The sequence below is a fragment of the Macrotis lagotis genome, chromosome 1 (assembly GCF_037893015.1).
Source record: "Macrotis lagotis isolate mMagLag1 chromosome 1, bilby.v1.9.chrom.fasta, whole genome shotgun sequence".
NCBI classification, from domain to species: domain Eukaryota; kingdom Metazoa; phylum Chordata; class Mammalia; order Peramelemorphia; family Peramelidae; genus Macrotis; species Macrotis lagotis.
Window position 1 is genome coordinate 134,403,260 of NC_133658.1, and position 26,661 is coordinate 134,429,920.

Consider the following 26,661-nt stretch of genomic DNA (forward strand, 5'->3'; position numbering starts at 1 on the left):
GCAACTCCTGAGCAAGCTCTTTCTAAAGGAGACTTTATTTGAGGATTCAATGATGAAAGTCGCAGTTTATCTTTTGGTTCTAACTAATGAAAATGGTCGATTCTTTAAGGGAGGAAATCTGGCTACATTCAGATCCATTGGAAAATACTTTTGAATGTTCCACTGAGTTTTTTTTTTCTTGTTTTTTTTTTTTTTGTTAAGTTAGACTGCTAACATTCTCTATTACCTTGGTTTAAAGAGAAAAGCAAACATGACAAGGCTACTAGAGCATGGAATAACTCTCAGGAATTCTCCTGTCCTCCTCTGGAGAGTGAAGTTTAACTGAATTAGGGGAAAAAATTGATAGCCAATAAATGTGGTCTAAATTTGCCTGTAGTCATCCTATCATCATTTTATGATTACATCTCTATGTAGAGTGGATTTACATGTATTAAGATTCATTTAAAATGGCATAGAAGCACCTGCAATTTAGCATTCCTTGTATATCAAACACTTGATTAATAAAATCTGAAGTGCTAAAATGATTCTCTGTCATTAATCATATTCTCTTCTACCTAGATATTACCTGAAATTATTAGAGAAGAAGCTCTGAAGTGCAATCATCTCCCAGTACGTTAATGCTGCAATGAGGACTCTTAGTTTCCAATAGACTAAAGAAATTAAGTGGAAAATTGCACTTAATATGTTTGTTGGGAGTAGGGATGAGATTTTTGTTTAAAAAATGTGAAATCTTGGGGCGGCTAGGTGGCATAGTGGATAAAGCACCGGACCTGAAGTCAGGAGTACCTGGGTTCAAATTCGGTCTCAGACACTTAATAATTACCTAGCTGTGTGGCCTTGGGCAAGTCACTTAACCCCATTTGCCTTACAAAAAAATGTGAAATCTTGTAAAAATATGGGATCAAAATGCTTTAGAAATAAAAGGAACCTCAGAGAATATGAAGACCATTCCCCTTTATTTTACAAAAAAAGAAACTGAGTATTGGCCTGGTGAAGTGATAACCAGAATTAAACATAAAAGCTTGTATTTGAACTCCAAATCACAACCAGTTTAAGGTTTTGTTCCATTATAATACTTTCACCTTTTCTACTAATTAAAAAGATGGCACCTAAGTGAATCTATGCAACCCCAGGAGGGTTATAGATGTGACCTACAAGAATAAATATTTCAAAGAGCTGGTTTAGCCTGGAGGAAAAAGAAAGCATGAAATTCATTTCAATCCTTTGTTGATTCATGAATATACAACACATGGAAGTTTCTTTTAAATCGTTTATTATCTCAATCACATTTGAATTCTTTTAATTCACTTATCATCCAGTATAGAACTGCAAAATAATGCAGACTTGTTGAAGGATGGATTGCACATGAATGTTTTGTTGTTGTTTTGTTTTAGATTGGCTATGCCTACTACTCTGTATTAAAAAAAAAAAACTCCAAAACATTTGTTGTGCTAAGCTACAAAAGATAGATGATTATATAGAAACTGCTATTATGAAGAACACATTTAAGTAAATTTCTTTCAAGGTCACAGTCTGTTGACAAAATTATGAAAGCATGAAGAACTGTTTAAGGGAAAGATATATGAAGCTGAATAAAACAGGTAACTACACTACCTGAATCATTAAGAATCCTGGTTCATTAAGTATAAATGGATCAAAGTGTAATAGGAGATTTTAATTTTAGAAAGACAATTGAGAAAATATTAATAATATGAATACAAGTATTCAAGCATTCAGTATCCACAAAGACAACAGATGTCATCTAGTTCACTATCAAGTTCAATCTATATTTAAAAATAATACCCACTACTACATATTGAATGGTCATTCAATCTTTCCTTGAAGAATTTTAATGATAAAGAACCCACTAGCTTCATTTTATTTTAGAATATTGTGAAAGATCTTCTTTAATCATTGTAAAGGTCTTTCTTTCTTTCTTTCTTTCTTTCTTTCTTTCTTTCTTTCTTTCTTTCTTTCTTTCTTTCTTAATTGGATATCTTTAATTTGTTCTTTTTCTTGCTTTTTTAGTTGCATGCCCAATTCATTAATCTCCTCATTTTCTATTTTGTTCATAAAAGTTTTAAGAGATATAACGTTTCCCCTCAAAAATGCCTTGGCTTTGTCTCAAAAATTGTGGCTTGATGACTTATTAGTATCATTTTCTTGGATATAATTATTTATTATTTCTATCCTATTTTATATGTATTATTTTTATTATTTCCATTCTTTAAGATAAAGTTATTTAATTTCTAGTTAGTTCTTGGTTTATTTTTCCATGGCCTTTTTTTGCATGTAGTTTTTATTGCATTATGTTCCAAGATGTTTGTATTTATTATTTCTGCTTTTCATTATAAGGTTTTTGTGTCCTAGTACATGATCAATTTTGGTAGAGGTGCCATATGATGCGAAGAAAAAGGCATATTCTTTTGTATTTCCATTAAGTTTTCTCCAGACACCTATCATATTTGCTTTCTAAGACTTTATTCACTTCTTAATGTCCTTCTTATTTATTTTCTTGTTAAATATATCTAGTTCTGAAAAAGGAGATAGAGGTCTCAATTTATTAAAGTTTTGCTGTCTATGCCTCCTTGTAATTCACTCAGCTTTTCCTCTAGGAATTTGGATGCTATAGCATTAGGTGCATACATATTTAATAATTATATTGCTTCATTTCGAAAAGTGTCTTTAAAGAAGATATAGTTTTGTTCCTTATCCCTTTTAATGACATTGAGTTTTGCTTTTATTTTATCAAAGATTAGGATTTTTTTTTTTTTACTTCAGCTGAGGCATGTTATATTTTGCTCCAATCTTTTACCTTTAGCATGTGTGTATGTCTCTGCTTCAAATGTGTTTTTTGTAAACAACATATTGCAGGATTCTGGTTTTTAATCCATTCTGCTACCTACTTCTATTTTATGGGACAGTTCATGCCATTCACATTTACAGTTAAGATGATCCTGTATTTCCTTCCAAACTGTCTTTCTCCATTTATATTTTTTCTCTTTGCTTTTCTCTTATTCCTCCTCACAAAAATTTTAGTACCTTTCCACTTTGAATTTCCTTTAAAAATTTAACTTTAAGTTTATTTTCCCTTATACATTCCCTTCCTTTTTATCAGTCCCTTCTTCCATTATCTTTCCCTTTCCCTTTCTTCTTCCCCTTGTAGATTAAGTTAGATTTTTAAACCCAAGTGAGAATAGAATTTACTCAGCATTCACATTCTCTATTCTTTCCCTCTAAAATCATAAATCTTTGTGCCTCTTTCCTTGGTGTTATTCAAAGATCCAACACTATTATTCAGGCATGATCAATCACAGTGTGATTATTTGATTGGTTGATAAGCTCATATTATTATCAATATATCATCACAGATTCTTTACTTGATAACTAAATAAACAATGTTGACTCAAGTTGCATCAAATTGTAATCATAATACATTTTTTACCTTACTGAATTTTCAAGCATCTTTCAAGTAGACAAAATCCTCATGATCTGAAATATCATTCAAAGCTATGTCATTTCTTGAACTATTTGTGCTCCTCCCCCCAGGCCTATTTTCTTTCACACTTTAACCCCACCCCTACCCATTGTCAGGGTACTTAACCCCTTGTTAAGTGAAGCACTGTTTAAGTCAAACACTGATCAAATTAACTGCAAGAATCAAAAGATCTCTAATTGCTGGGAGGCTCTGGAGGTCTCACCTGAGAACATTACAAATGAATATGAGTTACAGAGACCCTAAATCTGGATCTCACAGTTTATCATACAGTTTAGGATACCCTCATTAGACAAAGTGATAAGCAGTAGATTTAAACTGAGCCAAAGGATAATGAGATACTTAAATTTAAAGTTGACACCCCTGCTTTTCTCCAGGGCTTTTTGGCTCAGACATAATGATGTCACCTTGGACCACTTCAATTGAGAGAGAAGATCCAATTATACCCATATCTTTTAGGTTCATTCTTTTCAATTATCGTCTATCCTTTAATTAGCCTAGGAGAAGTAAAGTTCTAAAGAATTAGAAGTGTTATATCTTCCCTTTCAGCATTGTATACAATTTGATGGTTTTTGACCTTCATTTGTTTTGTTTTGTTTTTCCCTTCCCCTTTTCATTTACCTTTTTTATGAAATTTTTGAGTTGTTTCTTTCGTGATTTAATTCTCTGTTCAGTTCAGGCCTTTGTGTCAGGAAATTCTGGAAGACCTCTATTTAGTTCAACATCCATCATTTTTGCTGACAGAATATGCTGCATTTTGCAAGAGAGTATATTATGGGTGGTAATCTCAGGTCCCCTTCACTCCCCCAGAAATATCATATTCCAGGTCTTATCATCCTTCAATGTTGAGGCTGATAGGTCCTGTATGAGTGTCATTTTATTTCCTTTAATTTTTGAATTGTTTTATTTTTTGCTGCTTACAATATTCTCTCCTTTATTTGTGAGTTCTGGAATTTGGTATTAAAGCCCTTGGAGCTTTTATCCTGGGGTCTCTTTCTGGAGCAGCTCTGTAGATCCTTTCAATGGTTATATTTTTATCTTATTCTGGTATATTTGTGCAATTTTCCCTTATAAATTCCTACATGATGTTTTCCAGGATCCTTTCTTGATGCAGGCTTTCTGATAGCCTGATGATTTGTAGAATGTCTCTCCTGAATCTATTTTCCAGGTCATTCATTTGCCCTAAAAGATAGTTAATACTTTCTTCAATTTTTTCAGTCTTTTTAGTTTGGTTTATGGCATCTTGCAGTCTTGTAGATACATTGGTTTTTATTAGTTCATTTCTAATTTGGGGGGGATATATTTTCTTCAGTTAACTTCTGTTTTCTTTTCCAGTTGGTTATTTTTATTTTTAATGGAATTGATTTCTTTGGTCAATTTTTCTTAATTTTACTGCATGACTTTCATTTCTATTTTTTATTCTTTCTCTCTTCTCTTGTTTTTAAATTCTTTCTTAAGCATTTTGATGAGCTTTTTGTATTTGAGATCAATTAAATATACTGTTTTGATGTTTTGTCTCCTGTGAGTGATTTTTCATTGCTTTGTTCTTCATATGTGATTTATTTATCATCTTTTTTTCTGTAAAATAGTTTTCTATAGTGAGCACTCCTATAGATTTTTTGTTCATTTTTGTTCTTTTAGCTCTGCTCCTGGGGTATAGGGAATATAGACTCAAGCTTGTTTTTATGCTGGGGCTGGGGTCTGATCCCTGGCTTGTTGTTGAGATTCTCAGGTTTCAGACTTTCTTTGGCACTGGAATCCTCCCTGCTGGCTTGCTCTCTAGCTGTCGGCACCTCTGCTGTTGTTAAACTGTTGGGACCTGGATTGCACTTGGGTCTAAAAACCTTCTGCTGACTTTCTGCTCCTCTGCCTCTTGGACTTTAGTTCCCCTTCCCCCCTCCACCCCAAAAACAGACTTTCACTGAAGATCCTCCAAGATGTCTACGGCTGAAAACTTTTTTGAGTCTTCTCTTTTTCTTGGTGGGATCTGTAGTTTGAATGTCAGAGTAGAAACTTCATTTATCTTTGGCAGGGAAAAGCTCTGGAAGCAAGTAAGCTTCACTCTGACATCTTGGCTCTGCCCCCTCCATTCACTCTTTTTCTTGAGATAGCTAGCACCTTTTAGCAAATTCTATCAGAATTTTCTTGGATCATTGTATTGCTGACAACAACTAAGTAATAGTAGGTCATCTTACAATATTGCTATTGCTGTGTATATAGTTATGGTGGTTTTGCTCATTTCACTTTCTTCAGTGATAAGTTTCTCTCTCTCTCTCTCTCTCTCTCTCTCTCTCTCTCTCTCTCTCTCTCTGCCTCTGACCATGCCTCTCCCTCTCTCTCTCCTCCTCCTTTTTATAACCTATTCTCTATCTTTCTATCTATGCTTAGGGTGTAGGGTGTGTTCAGAAAAGAGTAGTACCTCTGCTGGGAGAGCTGCTGAGCCCTTTTCTAGACTATTGTCCACCTTTAATGTAGTAAACCTTTGTCACTTAAATCTCACCTCTGGCTGTGGCATGCACAGCAACCACATCCCAGTAAACTTTTGCAGGTGGTATAAATCATAATGAGGGTAACCAAAGAAGTACCAAACTCATTGGTGAAGAGTGGGGAGTTTTTTCCCCCATGCATGTGAAGTCTTCCACTGGTGGAATGGGTGGGTGATACACTTTGAATCAAAAACCATGAAGGCAACTAAAGTAGATGTTGTGGAATGTTTAGAGATTGGTTAAACATGGAAGATTACAAAGTCATCCACTTCTTCTATAGCCATAACCTGTTGTCTGGACTTTGTCTTGTTAGGCTGAAACATTATGATTTTGGGAAAGAGTGAGGCAGATGACTCTATATCACTTCAATTCAATTTATATTCACAACAAAATATATCACTCCTACTCTACCTTTCCTCAAAGACCTGTGGCATTGAGCAAGTGATTAAGCAGCAGATGGAGATACACTGGGAACTATAGACACAAACATGCACATCAGTGGCCCAGGTCATAGGGGTCATTGTCGCCCTCTAAGCAGTAATGGGATTAGGCAGCACCCTGGGTATCTTAGCAACCCTTTTGAGCAAAAATTTTGTAACTTGGAAATATATATATATATATGTATATATATATATATATATACATATATATATATATATATATATACAAATGAATGAAAATAAATAAATTTTAAACAAGGCAATATTTAATTCTATCAAAAGTAAAATATAAGTGAAGCTTAGAAAGGTGTCAGACTTCAGACTTTTCACATTGCCCTTAGAGTAATATCCTGTTTAGAAAGCTTTTTTCAAAATCAACAAAGTTCTTTTAAAAAAAGAACCTAAAACTGACCACAGTATTCTAGACATAGTCTAATTAAGATAAGATACAATAGGATTATGACATCCTTATTTTTGGAACATGTGACTTTCTCATTAAAGTCCAATACAATCTCACTTGTTATATTTCATACTAAATAGTAGAGTTAAATTGTATCCTTTCAAAATCACAAAACTCAGACTTCCCACAAAAATGGCAGAGAGAATACAGGCACAATTCTAATGTCTCCTGATCTTTCCTTACAGATAATATGAAACAAACCTCTTAACAGAAATCCGATCGACAAAATCCAGAAAGAAAAGTCAGAACATCCACCTCAGAATCTGGCTTCCAAGATTGTGTGAGTCTGGTCGCAGAGGGCAGACACTGATGGGAGCATGGGACCTGAGAGTTTGGGAGTCTGGATCAGTTGCCAATTAGTCTGATTAGTAGCAGAGCTGGAGTCTGGGAGCCTGAGGGCCTGAGAACTGGACTGGATTGATCAGCAGCTGGGCTAGAGCCCAGTCGACTGTAAGGAGACACAAGTAAACTAGGGAACAGAGGCACTGATGTTGGCGCTGACCGTCTAGTGCTTGCCAGCAGGGCTGGGGGGAGAGTTCCAGTGCAGGAGAGCTGGAGACAGCGGTCTCTGAGCCACTCTTTCCAGGAGGAACTCAGAGTACACACCTGCATTTCAGCTGAAGTCTCTTCCCATAACAAATAAAATTATAGACTACCTCTGCCCCAGCAACATAACCACCACAATTGACAATAGGGATCACTTCACCAAAGGACATAGCCAACCATTGATTGAAAGCAAAATTATTTAACAGCTTTAATCAATCCCTCCAGGCCAAGGGAGAAGGCCTCAATCAAGGTCACAGACAATATAGAGAAAACAACCACCGCCCCCTACTGGCCAGCTGTAGAAATTACATTCAGTGAGCAAATCCTTCAGCACACCTACTGGCCAGCTAGAGATATTACACTCTGTGAATAAAGCCTGTAGGGATCCCCACACCAAACCTCTGCGAAACAGCCCCTCCCCAACTTAAGGTCTTAGCAAAATGAGGAAAGGTCAGTGCAAAGGTGGATCCATAGAAAAATTCTTGGAAGACCCTAACTCAGAGACACCTAGAAACTTTGAGGAGAATATGATTTGGTCTCTAGCACTGAAAGACTTCCTTGAAGAAATAAAGAAATTTAAAAATCAATTGGAAAATTTGGTAAAAGAAACCCAAGAGAAGATTAACACCTTGCAACAAGAAAACAAATAATTGAAAAATATAACTGGACAAATACAAAATGAGAATAATTCTCTCAGATCCTCAATTGGGCAAATGCAAAAAGAAAATTATTCTCTCAAAACTTCAATTGGTCAAATGGAAAGCTCTTTCAAAAATAGAATTGGCCAATTTGGAAAAGGAGCTGCAAAAGGTAAATGAAGAAAAATCATCTCTAAACAAAATAATGGAGTCATGAGAAAGCAAGAACCTGTTAAAAAAACAAAAAGAAAAAGTAAAATACCTCATCAGCGAAATCACAGATCTTGAGAATAGATTGAGGATGGACAACCTGAGAATTATTGGTCTTCAAGAAAACATTGAAGAGAAAAAAGCCTGGACTTACTATTACAGCAGCTATTGATGGAAAATTGCCCTGCTATCTTGGAACTAGAGGGCAAAATAGTCATTGAAAGAATATATTGATCCCCTCTGGAAAGAGATACTAAAATGAAAAACTAAGAAATGTTATGGCCAAATTCCAGAACTATCAGATAAAAAAGAAAATCCTCCAAGCAGCCAGAAAGAAACAATTTAAATTCCAAGGAGCCACAGTAAGGATTACGCAGGACCTGGCTACATCAACATTAAGGGATCGAAGGGCCTGGAACAAGATATTTTGAAGAGCAAGGGAGCTTGGAATATAGCCAAAAATATGTTATCTTGCAAAGCTGAGCCTTTTTTTCAGGGGAAAACATGGACATTTAATGAAATGGAAGAATTCCAGAAATTCCTGATGAAAAGACCAGAGCTAAATAGAAAAGTTGGACATCAAAGAGGAGGTTCAAGAGACACATGAAAAGGTAAAACAAAAAGGTTGCAAAGAAAAAAATGCTATCCAATAAGATTAAACTGATTATATCCCATTATGGGAAAAAAAGATTCACATAATTCTTTTTTTTAGATTTTTTTCAAGGCAAAGGGGTTAAGTGGCTTGCCCCAAGCCACACGGCTAGGTCATTTTTAAGTGTCTGAGGTCAGATTTGAACCCAGGCACTCCTGACTCCAAGTCTGGTGCTTTATCCACTATGCCTCCTAGCCACCCCCATAAAACTCTAATAACTCTTAAGAATAGTAACTCTATTAGAGAGAATATACTTAGCCAGAAGAGATGGATACTGAGAATTTTCAAAGACTCAGATAGAATGATTTAAAAAGGACTCTACCTTAAAAAGGAGGACAGGAAGGAGACAGGGAGGAAGAAGAGGATTGAACTGGGTAAATCTCATTACATTAAGAGGTACAGAAGACCTATGGTAATAGAGAGGAAGAAGGGAGGAGATGAGAAACACCTGAATCTTCCTCTCATCAGACATGGCTTAAAGTTAACTTACATACATACTCAGTTAACTTAAAAAACTTCTTATCTTTCAAGTATTAAAAGTGGAAAAAGAGGGGATGGGAACAGAGGGGGAAGAAAAGGGGGAACTAACAAAAATAGAATTGACCACTTAGAAAAGGAGTTGTATAAGGTAATTGAAGAAAAAATTCTTCTCTAACAAAAAGAATGGAGTCTTTGAAAACTAATGATTTCATGAGGCAGCAAGATCCAGTTAAACAAAACCAAAAAAAATAGAACAAATAGAAGAAAATGTAAAATACCTCATCAGGAAAATCCACTGACCTTGAGCATAGATTAAGAAGGGACAACCTGAGAATTATTGGTCTTCCTGAAAACATTGAAGAGAAAAAAAGCCTGGGTTTAATAGTACAGGTTTTAGTGATGGGAAATTGTCCTGATATCATGGAAGCAGAGGGCAAAATAGTTATTGAAAGAATACATCGATCCCCTCTGGAAAGGGATCCTAAAATGAAAACACCAAGAAATGTTGTGACCAAATTCCAGAACTATCAGATAAAAGAGAAAATCCTCCAAGCAGCCAGAAAGAAACAATTTAAATACCAAGGAGCCACAGTAAGGATTACGGATGACCTGGCTGCATCAACTTTAAGGGATTGAAGGACCTGGAATGAGAGATTCTGAAGGGCAAGGGCGCTTGGAATGCATCCAAGAATCCACTATCTGGCAAAGCTGAATCTTCTCTTTCAGGGGGAAAAAAGATGGACATTTATTGAAATGGAAGACTACCAACAATTCCTGATGAAAAAGTCAGACCTAAATAGAAAGTGAGAGCATCAAACAGGAGGTTCAAGAGACACATAAAAAATAGTTAAATAAAGGGGGCATAATGAGAAAAGCTACTATCAAATAAGATGAAACTGTCTATATCACAACATGGGAAAAAGATTCTCATAACTAATGAGAATTGTAAATCTATCAGAGAGGATAGACTTAGCCAAAAGTGATGGACACTCATGACTTAGCCATGACACTGGAATACGATGGGATGATATTTGCTATATAGCTACTTAGGAGAAAGACTCTAATAACTCCCAAGAATTGTAACTCTCTGATAGAGAGAATATACTTAGCCAGATGGAATGGATATTCAGAATTTTCTATGACTCAGATAGAATAATTTAAAAACACTTCCTCCGTAAAAACTGGGATAGGAGTGAGACATGAGGAGGGAAGGGCCTGAATGGGCTAAATTTCATTACATTAAGAGGTACAAAAGACCTATGGTAATATAGGGGAAGAAGGGAGGAGATGAGAAACACCTGAAGCTTCCTCTCATCAGATTTGGCTTAAAGCTAACTTACACACATACTCAGTTAACTTAAAAAAAATCTTACCTTTCAAGTATTAAAAGGGGAAAAGGGAAGGGGGGGATGGAGACAGGCAGGAGGAGAAAAAAGGGAATTAACAGAAGCAAGGGAAAGGAAAAGGGAAAGCAGAAAGAAAGGGTAGGGGTGGATATAGGAGAGCAAATACACTGAAGGTGGCTGCATTCAGAAACAGAATACTGGGGAATACAAATAAAGGGTGGAAAAGGGGAAACAACACAAATAGAAGGAAAATAGCATGGAGGACAATAAAGAGTTAGTAATTATAACTTTCAATGAGATGAACTCTCTGCTAAAACATAAGTGGAAGTAGACTGGATTAAAAACCAAAATCCTACAATATGCTGCTTACAAGAAAATCATTTGAGGCGGAGACATACATATGGAGTAAAGGAAAACCACTGAGAAAAACATATTTAGTTTCAGCTGAAGTGAAAAAAGCAGGGCTAACAATCCTTATCTCAGTCAAAGCAGTTGCAAAAATAGTGTTAAAAGAGATAAACAACGAAGCTATATCTTCCTGAAAGGTACCATAGACAATAAAGTGATTTCAATACTGAATATGTAAGCACCCAATGGGTTAGCATCCAAATTCTTAGAGCTTAAGCTGAAAGAATTATAGGAAGACATAGACAGCAAAACTCTACTAGTGGGAGACCTCAACCTCCTGCTCTCAGATTTAGATAAATCGAATCATAACATAAACAAGAAAGAAGTTAAGAAGAGAAGTAGATTGTTAGAAAACATATATATATATATATATATTATATATATATATATATGATATGTTATATATATGATAGACTTAGCTGTGAAATTGAATGGGGATAGAAAGGAATATACCTTTTTTATGCAGTACATGACACTTTCACAAAAATTGACAATGTACTAGGGCATAAAACCCTAATAATCAGTAGCAGAAAGGCAGAAATAGTGAATACATCTTTCACAGTTCATAATGCAATAAAAATCATGTGCAATATGGGGTCAATGAAGTATAGACCCAGGACTAATTGGAAACTGAATAACCTCATTTTCAAGAATGAGTGGATCAAACAACAAAATATAGAAATAATTAAATATTTTATTGCAGACAATGACAGAGGATTCACTCAAAGCATCTGTCAGGGGACATATTATATCTTTATATGCTTACATGAATAAGATATAGAAAGAAGAAATCAATGAACTAAATATGCAACTAAAATACCAGAGAAAGTCCAAATTAAAAACCCCCAATTAAATACCAAATTCGAAATTCTAAAATTTAAAGAAATTGATAAAATTGAAAGCAAAAAATTATTGAACTAATAAATAAAACCAATAGTTGGTTTTATGATAAAACCAATAAATTTGATAAACTTCTGGTCCATTTGATTTAAAAAAAGAAATAAGAAAACCAAACTGCTAGTATCATAAATGAAAAAAGGTGAACTTACCGACTATGAAAAGGAAATTTAAAGAATAATTCAGAATTATTTTGCCTAACTGTATGTCAATAAATTTGACAATCTAAGTTACCTGTATGGATGAATATTTACAAAAATATAAGTTGCCCAGGTAAAATGAAGAGGAGATTAAATACCTAAACAAACCTATCTCAGAAAAACAAATTCAACAAGCCATCATTGAACTCCCTAAGAAAAAATCTCCAGGCTCTGATGGATTCACAAGTGAATTCTACCAAACATTTTAGGAACAATTGGTTCCAATTCTATATAAGCTATTTGGAAAAATGGATGAAGATGGAACTCTACCTATATCTTTCTATGACACCAATATGGTGCTTATACCTAAACTAGGAAGACTTAAACAGAGAAAGGAAATTATAGACCTATCTCCCTGATGAATATAGATGCAAATATCTAAAATAAAATCTTAGCAAAACAATTACAACAAGTTATCACTAGGATAATACATTATGACCAAGTAGTATTCATCCCAGGATTGCAGGGTTGGTTCAATATTAGGAAAACTGTTAGTATAATTAATTATGTCAACAACAAACATATCAGAAATTAGATGAAAGTAGATGCTGAAAAAGCTTTTGGCAAAATACATCACTCATTCCTACTAAAAAACACCAGTATGTAGGAGTGAATGGACTTTTCCTTGGAATAATAAGCAGTATATATCTGAAACCATCAATAAGCATTATATTCAATGGGGACAGGCTAGAGACATTCCAAACAAGATCAGGTGAGGAAAAAAGGATGCCCATTATCACCAATACTATTCAATATTTTGTTAGAAATGTTAGCTTTAGCAATAAGAGAAGATAAAGAAATTGAAGGAATTATAAATTGGAAGGAAGAGACAAAAATCTCACTTTTTGCAGATGATGACAGTATACCTGGAGAATCCCAAGAAATCCTCCAAAAAACTTCTGGAAACAATCAGCAACTTTAGTAAAGTTGCAGGATATAAAATTAAACCCTCTCAAATCCTGAACTTTTCTGTATATGACTAGCAAGATACAGCAGGAAGGGATAGAAATAGAAATCCTATTCAAAGTAACCCCAGACAATACAAAATACCTGGGAGTCTATTTGTCAAGACAGACTCATAAGCTTTTTAAAACAATTACAAACCACTTCTCATTCAAATAAAATTAGATTTAAATAACTGGGAAAACATCAACTGCTCATGGATAGGTTGAGCTAATATAATAAAAATGACATTTTTACCAAACTAAATTTAGGTAGGCTTAGTGCCCTACAAATCAAAATTCCAAAAAAAATTACTTTAATAATTTAGTAAAGGGCAGCTTAGTGGATAAAGTACTGGCCTTGGAGTCAGGAGTACCTGGGTTCAAATCCAGTCTCAGACACTTAATAATTACCTAGCTGTGTGGCCTTGGGCAAGCCACTTAACCCCATTTGCCTTGCAAAAACCTAAAAAAAATAAAAAATAAATAAAAAATAAAAATAAAAAATTATTAAGTTAGAAAAAGTGCAAAAGAAGATGGCTTAGCCCTACCAGATCTAAAATTATATTATAAAGGTTCAGTCATCAAAACTGTCTGGAATCAGCTGAGAAATAGAGTGGTGTACTAGTGAAATCAACTAAGTGCAATAACAGGAAATGATTAAAGTAGTCAGCTGTTTGATAAAAGCAAAGAGTCCAGGTATTGGGATGAAAACTCTCTCTTAAATCAAAACTGCTGGAAAAAACTGGCAGTTAGTATGTAAGAAACTTAGATTGGACCAACACCTCACACCCTTTACCAAGATAAGATCAAAATGTATACAGGATTAGACATAAAAACAATATTATAAGCAAATTAGAAGAGCAAGTATTAGTTTACCTGTCAGATCTCTAGAAAGTGAAGCAGTTTATGACTAAGGAAGAGATGGAGAACATCACTAAAACAAACTTGAAGATTTTAATTACATTAAATTAAAAAGCTTTTGCACAGACAAAACCACTGTAACCAAGATCAAAAGAAATTTATTAAACTGTAAAACAATCTTTACTACTAGCATTTTTGACAGTGGACTCAATTCTAAAATATACAGAGAACAGAGTCAAGTGTTTTTTTTTTAAAGTCATTCCTCAATTGACAAAATGATCAAAGCATATGAAAAGACAATTAACAGATGAGGAGATCAAAGTGATCCACATTCATATTAAAAATTGTTCTTAATCATTACTTATTAGATAATTGCAAATTAAAGTTTCTCTGAGGTACCACCTCACACCTCTCAGACTGGCCAATATGATCAGAAAGGACAATGACCATTGTTGAAAGGATTGTAGGAAATCTGGGACACTAATATATTTCTGGTGGAGCTGTGAAGTGATCCAATCTTTCTGCATAGCAATCTGGAACTATGCCCAAAGGGCAACAAAAATGTGCAATATCCTTTGATCCAGCAATACCACTACTGGGCCTATATCCTGAAGAGATGATGAAAAAGGCTAAAAACATCACTTGTACAAAAATATTCATAGCAGCCCTGCTTGTGGTGTTAACTAATTGCAAATCAAGTAAGTGTCCTTCAATTTGGGAATGGCTTAACAAACTGTGGTATATGTCTATCATGGAACACTATTCTTCTATTAGAATCCAGGAGGGATGGGAATTCAGGGAAACCTCGAGTTATTTACATGAACTGATGCTGTGCGAGAGGAGAAGAACCAGAAAAGCAATGTACACCCTAACAGTGGTGAAGATCAGCTTTAATGGACTTGCCCATTCCATCATACAACAATCAGGGACAATTTGGGGCTGTCTGCAATGGAGAATGCCACCTGTATCCAGAGAAAGATCTGTCAAGTTTGAAGAAAGACCGAGGACGACTACCTTTAATTAAAAAAAAACCCCTTATATACTATTGTCTGATCTTGCTATCTTTTTCACTTTATTTTTCTTCCTTAAGGATATGACTTCTCTCTCATCACATTCAATTTGGATCAATGTATACCATGGAAACAATGTAAAGACTTGCAAACTGTCTTTTCTGGGGGTGGAGTGAGGAAAGTTAAGATTGGGGAAAAAACTCAAAATAAATAAAATCTTTTTAAACAATTACAAAACCCTTTTTATTTCAGCTCCTCTCTAGTTGTCTTGTCTAGGTCTATGTAGGTGAAATTATCCTTGGGGGTCTAGGTGTTGCAGTGGATAGAGCACCAGCCCTGGAGTCAGGAGTACCTGAGTTCAAGTCTGGCCTCAGATACTTAATAATTACCTGTGTGGCCTTGGGCAAGCCACTTAACCCCATTGCCTTGCAAAAAGCTAAAAAAAATAAAATAAAATAAATGAAATTAAATGAAATTATCCTATCTCCCTACATAGTTGTAAGATACTACATTGATTTATTCTGAATGTTAACTTATTAGATTTAATTTGTTTTATCTATATTATCTTTTAAAATTCTAATTCTGCAATCCAACTATTCTTCTTAACCCTGAGTCTTTGGCCAAGTTTGAGAAGGTTGTCATCTATGTTATTAGGATTGCTATGCCATGTCAGTCATGTCTGACTTTCATGACTTTATTTGTGTTTTCCTTCACAAAGATATATTGGAGCACCTTGTTATTTTCTTATCCAATTCACCATACAGATGTGTAAACTAAGGTAAACAGGGTTAAATATCTTGCCCAGGCTCACATAACTAATAAGTGAGGCTACATTTAAACGCAGGTCTTCTTGACTTGTGACTTAGCTTCCCCAAATATCATTATATCCAACAGACTGGATATGGAGCATAGATTAATTTATTTTTGTCCTTCATTTTCTTTTTTTAATTGATAATTTTCCAAATACATGTTTTGAAAGATTTTTTAGCACTCATCCATATGCATATGTATATATTTAAGTCACAAAATTTCCTCCCACCCTCCCTTCCCATCCCCCTTCCCTCAGTGGCAAACAATTTAACATTGTACATAACATATTTTTGATAAACATATTTACATATTATAGTCATTTTTGGTATGAGGTATTAGGATTAAGGAAAAGAGATACATAAGAGATATTTCTTGTAAAGTGTTCATCAGATTCTGAAGGGTTTTTTGTTTTGTTTTGTTTTTTTCTTCCTCTGGATGGGGATAGCATTGTATATAGCCACCCTAACATGTTTGTCCTAGCTCTCTGAAATGTGGAGAGGAGTTGCTTCCACTAAGGTTGATCATCTCACAATGTTGTTGTTAATGTGTCCTTGTTCTCTTGGTTCTGGCCCCTTCACTCATCATCAGATCTTGTAATTCATTCCATGCTTCTCTTAGAGTCCAGCAATTTATAGTTTCGTGTAGCAGAATAATACTCCACAATTTCCAGTACCATAACATTTTTAACCATTCCCCAATTGATGGGCTTCCCTTAATTTCCAATTCTTTGCCACTTCAAACAGAACTGCTAGGAATATTTGGGAACATATGGGTCTGTTTCTCTTTTTTGTGATTTCTTCTGGCTATAGACCTAGATTGGAATTTTTGGTTCAAAAGGTATGAACAATTTTATTGATCTTTGGGTGTCCTAAATTTTTGAAAACGACCATAACAACAGGTATGTGACGTCATGACAAGTACATGAATTGGATTTGAATGAGGGGAATGCTTTGCTAAATCTTTAGCATCACTTTCTTTTCCTGAGTCATCTGCATCCAAAGGCCAGATATGAATCAGGATGACTGGAGCTGGTCCTGGATGTGAGGCAAGCAGGGCTAAGTGACTTGCCCAAGGTCATATAAGTACTAATAATCAAGTGTTTGAGACTGGATTAGAACTGTTGTCCTCTTGACTTCAAGACCAGTGCCGTATCCACTGTGCAAAGGTGATTAATCCATGAATCCACACACTGAAACAGTTATAAATCCAAGTGATTGGACTAACATTTAGTTAGCCTCCATTTTTTTTCTGCCATAAAAACACGATATATTATTTAATGAAATTTTTTAAAATCTAGATAAATAGAATCCCTCCTATAGTAGTTTAATAATTCTATCACAAAAACCCAAAAAGATTATGACTGAAAAATTCTGTTCTTGATTAAACCATCATAGATCTTTGTGATTATTAGTTTTTTAAAAAAATTAGATTGACCACTGGCTTAATGATAATCACTTCCTAGCTTTCCAGTTTTTTATACCTTACCCGCTCAATATAATTTGTGATCCAGTGAAACTGGTCTCCTTTCTCTTCTGCACACAACAATTTAAATCTATCAAATAAATGCATTTTTTACTTTTCTTCCCATGCCTCCCCCATCAGATTCCTGCATTTTCTCTCTTCTTATTACTGACTCCTTACTTTCCTGGCTTTCTTCAAGTCTCAACTTAAATACTGCCTCCTATGAGTTTTTCAGGTTTGTACATGCATAAGCAATACATGTTGAGGTATAGGGAGAACATTTAGGAATAAAAATTTTGGAAATTTGGTAAAAATTTATCTTTAGATGTAATTGAGAAAAAATAAAGGAAACTTTTACCTGATCTCTCTTCATAACAGTCTTTCCTCTGAGATTATCTCTAATTTATCATTTTCAGTATAGCTTTTTTTTGCATATAGATGTTTCCATGTTGATTTGCCAATAGAATGAGATCTCCTTGACAACAGGGACTGTTTTAACTTTCTTTTCATTTCCATATATTTTGTTGTTTTTTTGGTAATTAAACAGTATAAATGAAACATTCTAGAATTTCAAGCAAAAGCCTAGAAGCAGAGATTGCTAACTGAATTCTCATCTTTATTTCAACTATTTTTTCACTTTTTTTGTTTTAAATCTGGACCACATTTAGTTTTATGTAGTCTGGCTATCACACTTTTGCTCACTCGATCTTTCAAGGAAGGAATCCCTCAATAATATTATTTTCCAGTTCATTCATTATCTAATGAAGTAGTTCTTCCAGAATAGATGACATATTTATCAAAGGCTGTTAAGTGTTCTACACTATTTTTATTGTTAAACTCCCTATTTTAAATTATTTTTCCTAATTTTATTTTGTTTTTAATTATACATTTTTGTTATTTAATTTTGCAATTATATGTAAAATTAATTTTCAGCATTCATTTTTGCAGTTTTCTGCCTTCCACATTTCTCTGCCCCCTGCCCTAGGATAGCAAATAAACTGATATAGGTTATACAAGTACAATCATGTTCCACATATTTTCATAACAGTCAAGCTATGAAAAAAGAATCAGGAAAAACAACATGAAGAAAAAAACCAACAAATTTAAATTGATGAAAATAATATATTTTAATCTGAATTCAGATTCTATAGCTTTTTTCTCTGGATTGGATGGTGTTTTTCTGGATGTGGATGTGATTTTCCATCAAAGGTATTTTAGAATTTTCTTTGATGGCTGTATTTCTGAGAATAAAAAATTCTATCATAGTCTATTATCACATAGTGTTCTTATTAAATGTTAATTTTCATTCTGTTTTATTATTTAGAGCTCAAAGATTATTCTGATTTTCAGAAAATATTAAAAAAATAAGAATGAAATAACTCTTATCTTTTGTTATCAGTAATTCTTCCTGTTTACAGCACCCCAAATTAACACTATATTTAATATTTCCTTTGTTCTCCAAATATAACTAATAAAAATACCTTTTGTTACTCCTACTTTTCACAATAGCCTTTACTTGAGCTGAACTTCATAATTTATGAAATTATTTTTGTGATATCTGATAAAAAATTGATATTCAATTTCTCTTATCTGGTCTTGTTTTTATCTTCAATGCATATATTTTTTTAATGCTTCAATTCCATTTTTTTTAGGTTTTTGCAAGGCAAATGGGGTTAAGTGGCTTGCTCAAGGCCACACTGTTATGTAAAATTATTAAGTGTCTGAGACTGGATTTGCACCCAGGTACTCCTGTCCCCCGATTCATATTTTTAAAAATAACCTAAATTAGTCACATCTATTAGTCTCATAAAACAAATTTCATTTGTTATTCTCATTAGGATTAATTCTTTTTATGCTTTCAGAATTCTTGAATATTTCCTATGTAGACTGAATTGACTTCTCTTAAAGAATTTCAGTTTTTGCTATCTTATCCATACTTCCACTGAACCCTTTCAATCACTTCTCCAGGCATACTCCAGAAAATACTATATCTCATTGTTCTCTAGGCAATAATCTAGGTTCTCTCTATCATGCCTTCACCCTTGGTACTTTTACTCATTGGTTTCTCTCCTGGCCTTTTTAGTTAACTTTGATATATTATCTCATGTTATTAGAAAGGAAGTTGCTTAAGGGAAAGGATTATTTCCCTTTTTTATTTCTTTTCTCAGTAATTCATGCAGTATTTGGGACATCATAAATTATTAATAAATTATCTGTTGACTTTTCTGGCGCGTCAGTTTAACTAGTAAAGAAAATTAAAAAATGAGGATCTAACCATACCATTTTTAGAGGAAAGGTTCTACAGGTTACATGGCATGAAGAGGTTATCCCCCAGGAATTGAAGGATGCCTACATTGTCCATCTCTATAAAGGTAAAGGGAATAGAATCATACAGTGGCCTGTGACAAACAGAGGAGTATTTCTTTTTCTTGTCATTGCTGGTAAGATTCTTGAAAGAGTGCTTCTCAATAGGCTGATCCTTCACCCAGAAGATGGTCTTCACAATGAGAGCCAGTGTGACTTCATAGAGGATCAAGGAACAATCAATATGATGTTTGCCTCCTGAGAACTCCAGGAAAAAATGCCAGGGGCAGAATAAGTCTGTATACAATGTTGGTAAATCTGACCAAGATCTTTGACACCATCAGTAAGGAGGAAATTATGGAAAATTATATGAAAATTTGGTTGCTCAGAGAAGTTCATTAGTATTTTACATCAGTTCCATGATGGCATATGTGCCTTGGTTCTGGATAGTGAATGTTGCTCTCATTTTCCAATCACCAAGGAAGCAAGTAACCAAGACAGTGTCATTGCTCCTATGCTTTTTAGCATCATATTTTCAGCCATGTTATTAAACACATTCACTGAGGATGAATGCAGCATCAAGATCAGGAACCTTACTGTCAGTAAATTCTTCAATATGCAAAAGCTACAGTCCAAAACCAAAGTGGATGGAGGGTTGGTGCATGATTTTTAGCTTGCAGATGATAGTGCAATCAATTCTGCCTCTAAAGCAGGAATGCAGCAAAGTATGGATCCATTTTCTACTTCTTGTGCTAATTTTGGTCTAACAATTAGCACCAAGAAAACAAAAAGGCCCCATCAGCCAGCAGCACATCATCCATTTATTGAACAATTGATTACAATAAATGGAAGTTTTGAATACTGTGGACAAGTCCATTTACTTTCCAGGGAGGTATACATTGATAATGAAGTTGAGGGCCAAGGAGGCAGGGCACAGCTAAGGGAGCCCCAGCCCCTGGAGGGAAGATGGGGGGGCACATGGCTGGGGATCTTCAGATACTTAGTCACTGCTCCGGTGCATCCTGCCCCCCCCCCCCCCAGCAGCTCCTTCGCTGCTTGTGCCTGTTGGACCACCACCACTCTGCTATGCAGATGCCTCGCTCCACTGTGCCTGAATCCCTGCTGACAGTCACCTGGCAGCTGGCCATGGCCACCTTTGCACAGTACATTACCGTGCACATCTCAGTAGACCAGCTGATGGCCTTTAGGGGATCCTTGTATCCTTTGTAGCCTGCTCAGCATCAGGAACCCCAGAACAAGGCCTCCAACAAGCACCTGAAGACTCCAGGAGACGTGAATGCTGGAATCTGGGCTGTAATGGGTCCATCTTTGTCTGAGCTCCAGCCTTCTGGGCGTGTGACCTTACTGTGCCACTTTCTGCTTTTTGTGTTGAGAAACAATAAAAAGCTTTTAGGTGAAAAAATGAGATTGTCCTTTTGCTTTGCCAAAGTTATCTCAGTATTTGGGAGACTCAGAAAGTGTGGCAGAATGAAGACTGACTACCAAATTGAAGGTCTACAGAGCCATTGTGATGACCTCATTGCTATTTGCCTGTAAGCACTGTACCAGTGCCATGTCAGGAACATGAATCACTTACATTCAGATTGCCTTAGGAAGATTCAGAAGACCACCTGGCAGAAGATATCAGACACTGAGGTCCTTTATCAAGCTAAACTGCCTAGCATTCAAATGTTACACAGAAAGTACAATTATATAGGTTGGTCATGTTGTTTAAATGCCAGATATACCCTTGAGCCTAAAGAATATTTTAAGGAAAACTCACATATGAGGACTGGTCTTGGATTCAGGCAGATGGGAGTTCAAGTCAGACTCCTGACCCTTACCAGCTGTGTGACCTTGGTCAAGTCACTTAACACTGATTGCCTCACATCCAGAACCATCTGCAATCCATCCTGATTCATATCTGGCCACTGGATCCAGATGGCTCTGGAAGAGAAATTGAGGCTGATGAATTAGCACAGCACCCCCCTCACTCACATCTAATTCATGTGCTTTTCATGGCATCACCTCCCTGATATCCTGATCCTCTTTGAGAACAAAAGACAAAATATCAATAGGATACCTCCAAGATCTCTCTTAAAAACTTTAAAATTGATTGTATGGTATGGCAGACATTGTCATAGGACTGCCCTGCATGGAGTGCCCTCATCAGAGAGGTGTTGGACTCTATGAACAAGACAGAATTGAAGTATTTCAAAGAAAATGTAACATACATAAGTTTACAATAACTATCCCAAGTATTCACATGGACTATTTGTACCCAACCTGTGACAGAAAGTTTCAAGCTCATATTGATCTGATCAGCTACAGCCAGACACACTGCCATTTGTTTCAAACATAGTGATGTCTTTTTGGTCTTCCTTGATAAAGAAAGACAAGAACCAACCAATTTTTTCTTGAAAAAGTGAATGGATCCAATTACTTAACTTCTTGGATCCAGAAATTATTTCTCAATATTAGACTTCTACCAAAAAAAATTCTCTAAATTTCTCAAAACTATCTTTATCATCCTCCCCCCCCCAATAAAAATTCTCTTTTAGCAATGAAGTACAATTAAGAAGAACAAGCCATCAATTATCATGTCTGAGCATATGTCTCATTCCACAGGTAGGGTCTACCATTTCTCTAGATAATAATGAAATCTGTCTCATCATCTGTATTCTGTTGTCGAGATCCATTGCAGTTTTAAGGACATGTTACTAATCTGTATCTCCAAATTTACATCTTGAGCATCAATTTTTCTTCTTTAGTTCTAGTCTTATCTTGTCAACTGCCTACCAGACATTTAAAAAAAATTATAGATTATGTATATATATATATATATATATATATATATATATTATTGACATAATTTTTCTCCCAAAGTTGGGGGGAAAACCTAGCATCTGAAAAGACTTTTTCTTAATATAGATGGCATGGTAACAGTAAATAGCAGACCATTAATTAACAAAAGGCAGGTTATGATAAAGAAAAGTAAAGTGATAACAAGAGATCACTTAGCAGTCCTTCATAATTCAAATAATTTTCCCCAGATGAACTACATTTTGGATTTTTTAAAATTTACATTTTTATTTATTACATATTATTAAATATTCTTTATGTAACAGTAAACGTATTCTCCCCTCTCTCCACACATACACAAAATCCCTCATGAGAAATAAACTGAAAAAAGAGATAAAAAATGTGCTTCAGATTGTGTTCCGATACCATCAGTTCTGTCTCTGAGGGTGGATCAAATTCTTTATCTTAAGTCCATGAGAGAAGTTACTTCCATATTTTTCCAAAGCTGTTGTTGCTGACTGTAATTCCCTCCATTCATTCCTCCCCACTCACATTTATTATATGTTCTTTCTTCTTTCACTCTGCCCCTTTTCAAAAGTGAGTTATGGGACAGCTGCTTAGTGCAGTGGACAGAGTACCGGCCCTGGAGTCAGGAGGCCCCAAGCCCACATCCCACCCATAGACCCAGCAGAGGCCACCCATTCCCACAACCTTACAAAAAATTTTAAAAATAATGTGTTGTATCTTACTACCCTCTCTTATAATCTACACCCCCCTCATATCATCTACATTCCCCCCTCCACTCCCCCCATCCCCTTAATCCCATCTCCTTCCTCTCCTTTTTTTCTCTAGATTTCAATAGCTCATTAAGTATGTATGTTGTTTCCTCTCTGAGTTATTTCTAATGAGAATGAAGGCACCCTCATTCCCCCTGATCTCCCCCCCACCTTTCACTCCACTGCAAAAGCTTTTTCTTGACTCTTTTACATGAAATACCTTAGCCCATTCTATGTTTCCTTTCCTTTTCTCCCAGTACATTCCCTTTTCACTCATTGACTCCATTTTTACAATATATTATACATTCAAATTCAGCTCCCTACTGTACTCTCTACTCCCTACTTGTCTAAATATTGTCCTTCTAATTGCTCTATTGAATGAAAAGGTTCTTATTAGTATTATTATTATCATCTTCCCATGCAGGAATACGCAGTTGAACATCATTAAATCCAACATAATTTACCCTTCTTATCCACCCTCTGTATGCTTCACCTGAATCCTGTACTTGAAGATCAAACTTTGTGTTCAGTTCTGGCCATTTCAACAGAAATATTTGAAATTTCCCTATTTCATTTAATGTCCATCTTTTCCCCTGGAAGAGGATTTCAGTTTTGCTGGGTAGTTGATTCTTGTTTGCATTACAAGCTCTTTTGCTTATGGAATATCATATTTCAAGCCCTTTGAACCCTTTATGGAGATGCTGCTAAATCTTGTTGCAATCCTGACAGTAGGTCCAGGATATTTTAATTGTTCCATTCTGGTTGTATGTAATATGTTCTCTTTGACTTGGGTGGTCTGGAATTTGGCTATAATATTCCTGGAGGTTATTTTGGGGGGAATCTCTTCCAGGAAGAGATAGGTGGATTCTCTCAATTTTTATTTTATCCTCTGCTTTGAGTATATATCAAGGCCATTTTCCTGTAGAAATTCTCTAAAAATGAAATCAAGGCTCTTTTACTGTTCATGATTTTCAGGTAGCACAATAATTTTTAAATTATCTCTTCTTCATATGTTCTCCAAGTCATTTTTTTCCAGAGAGATATTTGTCTTTTTCTTCTAGTTTTTCATTATTTTTATATTTTTTATTGTTTTTGATTCCTTGCAAAGTCATCAGATTCCTTTAGTTCCATTCTGCATTTAAAGAAATTGTTTTCTTCAGAGAGCATTTTTATCTCCTTTTCTATCTGGCAAATTCTTCTTTTCTTCTTTTTTAACTTTTAAATTTATTTCTTTTGAATTTTCTTTTTTTTTGTGATTCTTGCTTCCCTCTCCCTACAGAAGGCAGTTTCCCAATTCTACTTTTTAAGGTATTCTTCTTCTCATTAACTTTCTGGACTTTGACCTAAACTGGTTTTTAACATATTCTTTTCGTCAGCAATTTTGTGGATGTCATTGACTAAGCTACTGACTTGGTATCCATGTTTTTCATTCATCTCTCACATTTTTCTTCCTAATTTTTCCTCTACCTCCCTTACTTGATTTTCAAAAAAACCTTTTTAGTTCAGCCATAGCCTGAGACCAACTCAGATGCAGAATCTTGGACTTCATCAACTTCTGAGTGTGTGTTTTAATCCTCCATGTGACCAAAATAATTGTGTATGGTCAAGTTACTTTATTTGGGTTTACTCATTTCCCCAGCCTGTGCCCTGGTTTTGAGGTATTTTCCAAGCTTTTGAGTTATTATAGGGATACCCTTGCAAAGACTTCAGTTCCTTTAAGTTCTAATGAGAGGCTATGACTGTTATTCTGGCCTGTGCTTTTGTCTATGGATTAGCACAAGCACCCCTATGTGCCATGGAGCTGTGAGCAGTATCCCTGCTTTGCTATGGTGGTATGAGGGTTCTAGACTGTGACCAAGTATATATGTATATATGTATATATGTATATGTGTGTGTGTGTGTATATGTGTGTGTGTGTGTGTGTTTGTGTGTGTGTGGAGAGAGAGAAAGAGAGAGAGAGAGAGAGAGAGAGAGAGAGAGAGAGAGAGAGAGAATAAACACATTAGCAAAACAAATATGAATCTTGATAGATTATATCAGAAAATATAAGAGTGCATGACCTCTTTATTGGGGAGAAAGATACGATCTCACCTCAACAAAGAGAGACTCTCTGCTCTCACCCATTGAAAAATACCCACCATTTCTAAGACAACTGGGAAATCAGGAACATTATGAGATGGTGGCATCCCCTAAGTGTCTAAAATTTACATTTTTTTCCTTAATCTTCATGTGTCCTTCTCAAAACATTTCTCAAGGAGCAACTAGGTGGCTTAGTGGATAGAACACTAGTCCTGGTGTCAGTAGGACCTGACATCAAATCTGGACTTAGACACTTAATAATAGCCTAGCTGTGCGATCTTGTGCAGCTGACTCAACCCCATTACCTTCAATAAATATATTTTTTTTTTTTATAAAGAGTACTTCCAGGATGAAGCCAAGATAGTGACATGAAACTAATTTGCTCCCGGAGCTTTTCCCTACCAAACACAAATGAAACCTCTACTCTGACATTCACACTACAGATCCCATAAATAAAAAGAGAATTTTTAAAGAAGTTTTCAATTGTAAACATCATGGAGGATCGTCTGTAAAGGTCTGTCTCTTTGGGGGGGAAGGGGAAATAAAATCCAGGAGGTGGGAGAGTGGGTAAAGACAGCAGAAGGCTTTTAGCTGCAGTGTAATCCAGGTCCCAGCAGCTTAATAATAAGAGGTTCCATCAACTAGATAGCAAGCCAAAAGGGAAGAACCCAGCCCTAAACAAAGTCTGAACCCTGAGAACAGTGGGGTAAAAAACCAGACTGGGTCGGGAACAATCCTCTGTTAAGTCAGAATCTGGACATAAAGAAGGAAACAAACTTCAGCAAATGTAAGGCCTGGACTAAAAAGTTAACATCTTGCCCAACAACAAGCCAGGGTCAGCAAAATGAAAGCCTTAGCAAAAATAAAATCTTGGATTTAACTCCATATACCCTAGGCCAGAACTACAACAACAAAAATGAACAAAAACGCTAAGAGTGCTCACTATAGAAAAATAATTCACAGATAAAGATGTCAGTAATGTTATGCTTGAAGCAGAAGGCAGCAAAAAATCATTCACAGGAGAAGTATCAAAACAGGCTATAAGTTGGACTCAAATACAAAAGCTCATCAAAGAACTTAAACAAAAATTTAAAAACCAATAAGAGAGGAAGAAGAAAAATGGAAAAAATGAAAGTCATGCAAGAAAATTATGGCAAGCTGACCAAAGAAATGAACTCCATTAAAATCAAAAATCACTAACTGGAAAAGGAAACAGAGAAGATAATTGAAAAAAATAAAATTCTAAAAATTAGAATTTAAGTAGTTAGAAACTACTGAATCTATAAGACTACAAGATTCCATTAAACAAAATAAAAATGACAAAATTGAAGGAAATATAAAGTATCTGCTAGGGA